The sequence below is a fragment of the Carcharodon carcharias genome, chromosome 12 (assembly GCF_017639515.1).
Source record: "Carcharodon carcharias isolate sCarCar2 chromosome 12, sCarCar2.pri, whole genome shotgun sequence".
Classification (NCBI taxonomy): Eukaryota; Metazoa; Chordata; class Chondrichthyes; order Lamniformes; family Lamnidae; genus Carcharodon; species Carcharodon carcharias.
This window is the reverse complement of record NC_054478.1, coordinates 54,077,340-54,083,501: the sequence shown is the minus strand read 5'-3', so window position 1 is coordinate 54,083,501 and position 6,162 is coordinate 54,077,340.

Sequence of the window (6,162 nt, the reverse complement as noted above, 5' to 3'; positions counted from 1 at the left end):
ATTACTTATCAGTGTGAAAAATTTGATATTTCGAGAAAAATTGTAGAATGTATTCCAGAGTAAAGAGGGATGGATGTAGCGATCTGATATATAACATACCTTTAAGATGAATGCTGTAATGGAAGATCACATGATCTTGGTATCGAATAGCAGAGTAGCGCGGGCCACCTCTGTAGTCAGTAGTCTTGAGTTAGAGTCTGAAGTGCAAAGACAGAGTTTTGAGTTGTTAGCACACAAGTGAAGCTGCTGAGTAAATAAACAGAATGTGTTTCTTCTAAGAACGATCTATTGATCTTCTTTGTCTTGGTACCGACTTGGTCACCCCGAAACAAGCGTGCAACCCGGATCGTTAAGACCCAATGAACCAGGTTACAGATCCAACACTTTCCTAATTACCTGCTGTACCTCCATACTAACCTTTTGTGATTCATGCACTAGGACACCTATATCCATTTGAATCTCAGATCTCTGCAATCTCTCACCATTTAGATAATAAACATGTTTATTCTTCCTGCCAAAATGAACTATTTCACATAACCATTCCTTTGGTCCCTTCATCCAAGTCATTTAAATGAATTGTAAAGAGTTGAGGCTCCAGCATTGAATCCTGTGGCACACCACTGGTCACATCCTGCCAACCAGAAAAAAGACTCATTTATGCAAACTCTCTGCTTCCTGATAGCTAGCCAATCTTCTATCCATGCCAATATATTATCCCTTACACCATGAGCTTTTATTTTCTGCAATAACCTTTGATGTGGCACTTTATCAAATGTCTTCTGGAAATCTAAGTACATTACATCCACTAGTTCTCCTTTATTCATAGCACAGGTGGCTCCCTCAAAGAACTCCAATGAATTGGTTAAACATGATTTCCCTTTTACAAAACCATGTTGACTTTGCCTGATTGACTTCAATTTTTCCAAGTGCCCTGCTATAACATCTTTAATGATAGCTTCTAAAATTTTCCCTATGACAGATGTTAGGCTAACTGGCCTATAGTTTCCTGCTTTCTGTCTCCCCCCTTTTTTGAATAAAGGAGTTATATTTGCTATTTTCAAATCTAATGGAATTTTCTCCAAATCTAGAAAATTTTGAAAATTTAAAACCAATACAACAGCTATCTCACTAGCTACTTCTTTCAAGACCTTACAGTGAAGGCCATCTGGACCTGGGGGTTTGTCAGCCCGCAGTCCCAACAATTTGCTCAATACCACCTCCCTGGTGATTGCAATTTTCCCCGAGTTCCTCCCTCCCTTCCATTTCCTAGTTCACAGCTAACTCCAGGATGTTACATGTGTCCTCAATAGTGAAGACTGAAGCAAAATACCTGTTTAATTAATCTGCAATCTCCCTGCTTTCTATTATCAATTCCCCAGGCACACCCTCTAGGACAAATGTTCACTTTGTTAACTCTTTTCTTATTTAAATATCTATAAACTCTTACTATACGTCTTTATATTAGCTAGCTTTCTCTCATACTCTTAATTTTTGCCTCCTTAAAGTCTTTTTGCCATTCTTTGCCGTTCTTTATATTCTTTCCAACCATCTGACCTGCCACTCATCTCTGCATAATTATATGCCTTTTCTTAAAGTTTGATACTGTCTTCAACTTTTTTTTAGTTAACCACGGTTGGTGGGCCCTCCCCTTGGAATTTTTCTTTCTCATTGGAATGTGTATATTCCGTGTATTCTGTGTACGTCATTGCATTTCCATTGGCCTATCTCTTAACCTCATTTCCCAGTTCACTTTAGCTAGCTCAACTTTCATGCTCTCATAATTGCTCTTTTTTAAATTTAAAACAGTTGTTTTGGACACATTCCTCCCTCAAAATGAATGTAAAATTCAATCATAGTATGATTGCTGGTACCTAGGGATGCCTTCACTGTGAGGTTTTCAATTAATCTTATCTCATTGCACAATACCAGGTCTAGCATAGCTTACTCTCTGGTTGGCTCCAGAATGTGCTGTTCTAAGAAACTATCACAAAAACATTCTATGAACTCTTCATCTATGCTACCTTTGCCCATCTGATTTTTCCAGTCTATAAGTAGATCAAAATTCCCCCATGATTATTGCTGTACCTTTCTGACAAGCTCCCAGTATCTCTTCTTTTATACTCTGTCCTACCATGTAGTTACAATTAGGTAAGTGAAGTTATCCACTTTGGTAGAAGAAAGACAAAAGCAGCTATTTCTTAAATGGTGAGAGGATGGGAAGCATTGAGGAAGAGGTGTACTTGTTCATGAGTCATTAAAAGCTAGCAGCAATGAGGAAGGCAAGTGGTATGTTGGCCTTCATTGCACGGGGATTTGAATACTGGAGTAAAGACGTCTTGCTGCAATTATATAGGTCCTTGATGACATCGCACTTGGAATATTGTGTACAGTTTTGGTCTCCTTATCTAGGAAGCATATACTTACCAAAGAGGGAGTGCAATGGAGGTTCACTAGGCCAATCTCTGGGAGGGATTGTTTTATGAAAAGAGATTGAGGAGACTGGGCCTGTAATCTCTGGAGTTTCGAAGAATGAGAGGTGATTTCACTGAAACGTATGAAGTTCTTGCAGGACTTAACAGGGTAGATGTAGATAGGATGTTTCCCCTGGCTGCTGAGTCTAGAACCAGCAGACACCATTTCAGAATAAGGGGCAGGCCATTTAAGACTGAGATGAGGAGGAATTTCTTCACTCAGAGGGTGATGAATCTTGGAATTATCTACCTGAGAGGAGCTCAATTGTTCAGCATGTTCAAGACACCAATCAATCGATTTCTGGATACCAGTGTTATCCAATGGTCTCCTTATTTAAGGAAAGATGTAAATGCATTAGAAGTAGTTCAGAGGTTTACTAATCTAATACCAGGAATAGGTGGATTGGCTTATGAGGGGAGGTTGGACAGGTTAGGCTTATATCCACTGGAGTTTAGAAGAGCAAGAGATCGAAACCTTTAAGATCCTGGGGGATTTTGACAAGGTGGATGTTTCCCCTTGTGGGAGGAGAATCTATAACCAGGGATCACTGTTTAAAAATAGGGGGTTGCTCATTAAAGACAGATGAGAATTTTTTTCTTTGAGGATCTTGAGTCTTTGGAACTCTCTTCCTCAAAAGGCAGTGGAAGCAGTCTTTGAATGTTTTTAAGGCGGATAGATCCTTGATTAACAATGAAGTGAAAGGTTATTGGGGGTAGGCAGGAATGTGGGGTTGAGGTGACATCAGCCATTAGCTCATTGAATGGCAGAGCAGGTGCGAGGGGCCTATTTCTGCTATTAATTTGTATCAAGGGATATGGAGACCATAGAGAAAAATTACTTAGAGGTAGATGATCAGCCATGATCTGTTTGAATAGTGGAGCAGGCTCAACATGCCAAATAGCCTACTCCTACTTCTATTTCCCATGTTCCTATGTTCTTTCATGGGATGCAAGCATCACTGGCAAAGCCAGCATTTGTGGCCTAATTGCTCTTGGGAAGGTGGTGAGCTGCTTTCACAAATCACTGCAGTCCATTAAGGTATATCCACTGCTGTTGGGGTGATCCAGAGTTTTGACTCAGGGACAGTGAAGGAACAGCAATATAGCTCCAAGTTGGGATGGTGGTGTGTGGCTTGGAGGGGAACTTGCAGACAGTGGTGCTCCAATGCCTCTGCTATCCTTGTCCTTTGAAGTGGTAGATATCGCAGGTTTGGATGCTGTTGAAGACTTGATGAGTTGCTGCAGTGCATCTTGTAGATGGTACATACTGCTGCCACTGTGTCGGTGGTAGAGGGAATGAATGTTGAAAATGGTGGATGGGGTGCCAACATCTCCACTTCTAACCTTATAACAGAGGGAAGGTCACTGATATAGCAGCTGAAGATGGTTGGACCTAGGAAGTACCCGAAGGAACTTGTAGTGATATTCTGGGACTGGTTAATTGACCTCCAATGACCACAACCATTTCCTTTGTGCTCAGTATTACTCCATCCAGTGGATAGTTTTCCCCATTATTCCATTGACTCCAGTTTGTCATAGGGCTCCTTGGTGCCATACTTGGTCAAATGTTGCCTTAATGTCAAGGACAGTCACTCACCTCACCAGTTGTTTTTTTGTCCTTGGTTGGACCAAGGCTGTAATGGGGTCAGGAGTGGCCCTGGCAGAACTAAAGTTGAGCATCAGCAAGGTTATTATGGAGTTAAATGTCGCTTGATAGCACTGTCAACGACAGTTGCACCGATCAATTTGCTGATGATCAAGAGTAGCCAGTGAGGGTGTAATTGGTCGGGTTGGATTTGTCCTGCTTTTTGTGGATAGGTCATACATGGGCAATTTCCCACATCGCTGAGTAGTTGCACCGGAACAGGTTGTCTAGGGGCTCAGCTAGTTCTGGAGCAGTACTTTTATGACAGTTTTACAGTACTATTGTAATAATTTACCCGACAACTCCATGGGGAATTCCAGTTTGCTTGCAAATGTACATGGATTAAACCAGAAAATAGGCAGGATTATGTCAGGGCTTTAAGCAACCACCCCCATCCCCCCAAACATGCCACCCCTCCCCCACTTTAGCAGTTAAAATTCTGCCCAATCTGTTTGTAATGCATTGGCTGAAGGTTTGTGAAAGCCACCGTATAAACGTAAAATCTTTTTTCACTAGTTCAAACAAAAAATTTACTACACATGGACAAATAACTTTTCTTGTGAATAATTTCTGGACATACTAAATTCATCATAGGACCAGAGAAAAAGTATTTAAATCAGCCGCTTTTCTGCTCCTTATTTTTTGTCACGGTTTTGAGAAGCTCCAAAGAACAGAAAAGACCCTGGGTGGAATTTTCTCAAGGAGGTGGGTTTGGTGCATGCAAGGAGTGAGATCTGGCAGTCATTCCCCTCTCTTCTGTGTTTCACTGAGGTGAGTTCTGAGAGCGGTGGGACAGTCCCTTTGATTTGTCACCAAGAAATCAATTAAGATCTTAAAAAGCCAATCAAGTACTGTTTTGCCTCAATTTTGGACTTAAACAGCCAAATTATCCAATTCCTGGTCTGTCAACAACTCACCAAATTTCAGTGAAATTAGAGTGCTCCAGCCATGGCCAGGTGAGAGGCTGCTGTTGAAAGTACCTCTTTGAGAGAATGCTGTCCCTACTTGACAGTTAACTGTCAAATTTTTGGAAGGCACTTCACCTGCACTTCCCCGTTGCCAGCCTTCACCGCAGCACGGGAGCAGTGCAGACTCTCCTTGCACCTCTGCTGAAGGAAAAAGAAACAGCATCACCACCAAACAGCAGCAGAAACAACACCAGCAGCAGCACCATCTGCCTTCTCCTCAGTTGCATGTCCCTCCACAGCATCTATGAGCATTGGATCAGTTCTCTCTCAACATATCAACTTCTGGAGGCTCATAAGTCTGACAGCAGGTCACTGCTGACATCTGCATCCTCCTGGAACAAGGCCTCCTTCCTTATCAGAGCAGCTCTTTGGTCTGGCCCTACAGCCAGGGACTAAGTTGGGGAAATTTCACCCCCAGGTCCAATTCCTGGTCTTTGCAGATTTTGTTGATCTCAGAGGAAAGCAATAGGAACACAGGTTGTCTCATTGTGAATCAGCTAAAAAGGGGGAAAAATACAGTCGGGCATTTCATTCATGATTGGAAATTGCAAGAATGGCATTTTGGGGAAGGCCCTGGAAGCCTGCTAATTGTACCTCAGCATGGATTAGTGCTGCCAGAAAGAGAAAATTTATATAGAACTAAAAAAACACTGGTAGACTTGATGGTATGGAGGTAAAAGGAAAGTCTGATAATGAATGGAGATGGTACAAAGATTAATGTTCAATCACCAGCATTATTAATGAAATCGAACATTAAGGTAGGACAGTATCTGTAATTAAAGCCAATACTACTTCAAAAGAAAAAACTCTACACTGACACAGTATAAACTTTTATTGTGAAAAATATGACAGCCTTTTTTTTATGTGATAACAGAGTTCCCCACAATTTCCATAACCACTGTGATACTACATTATGGCTATTAAAGAATCCCTATCTCTTTTTGCATACTGGTAAACTAAGATTTAAAAATCTATTACACAACGAAGCATTTAATGGTCAATATTTCACTCAGAACCAAAATACATACAAAATGCTTCAAAATTTGTACACTATACTTATTCTACTTCATTTGATGGA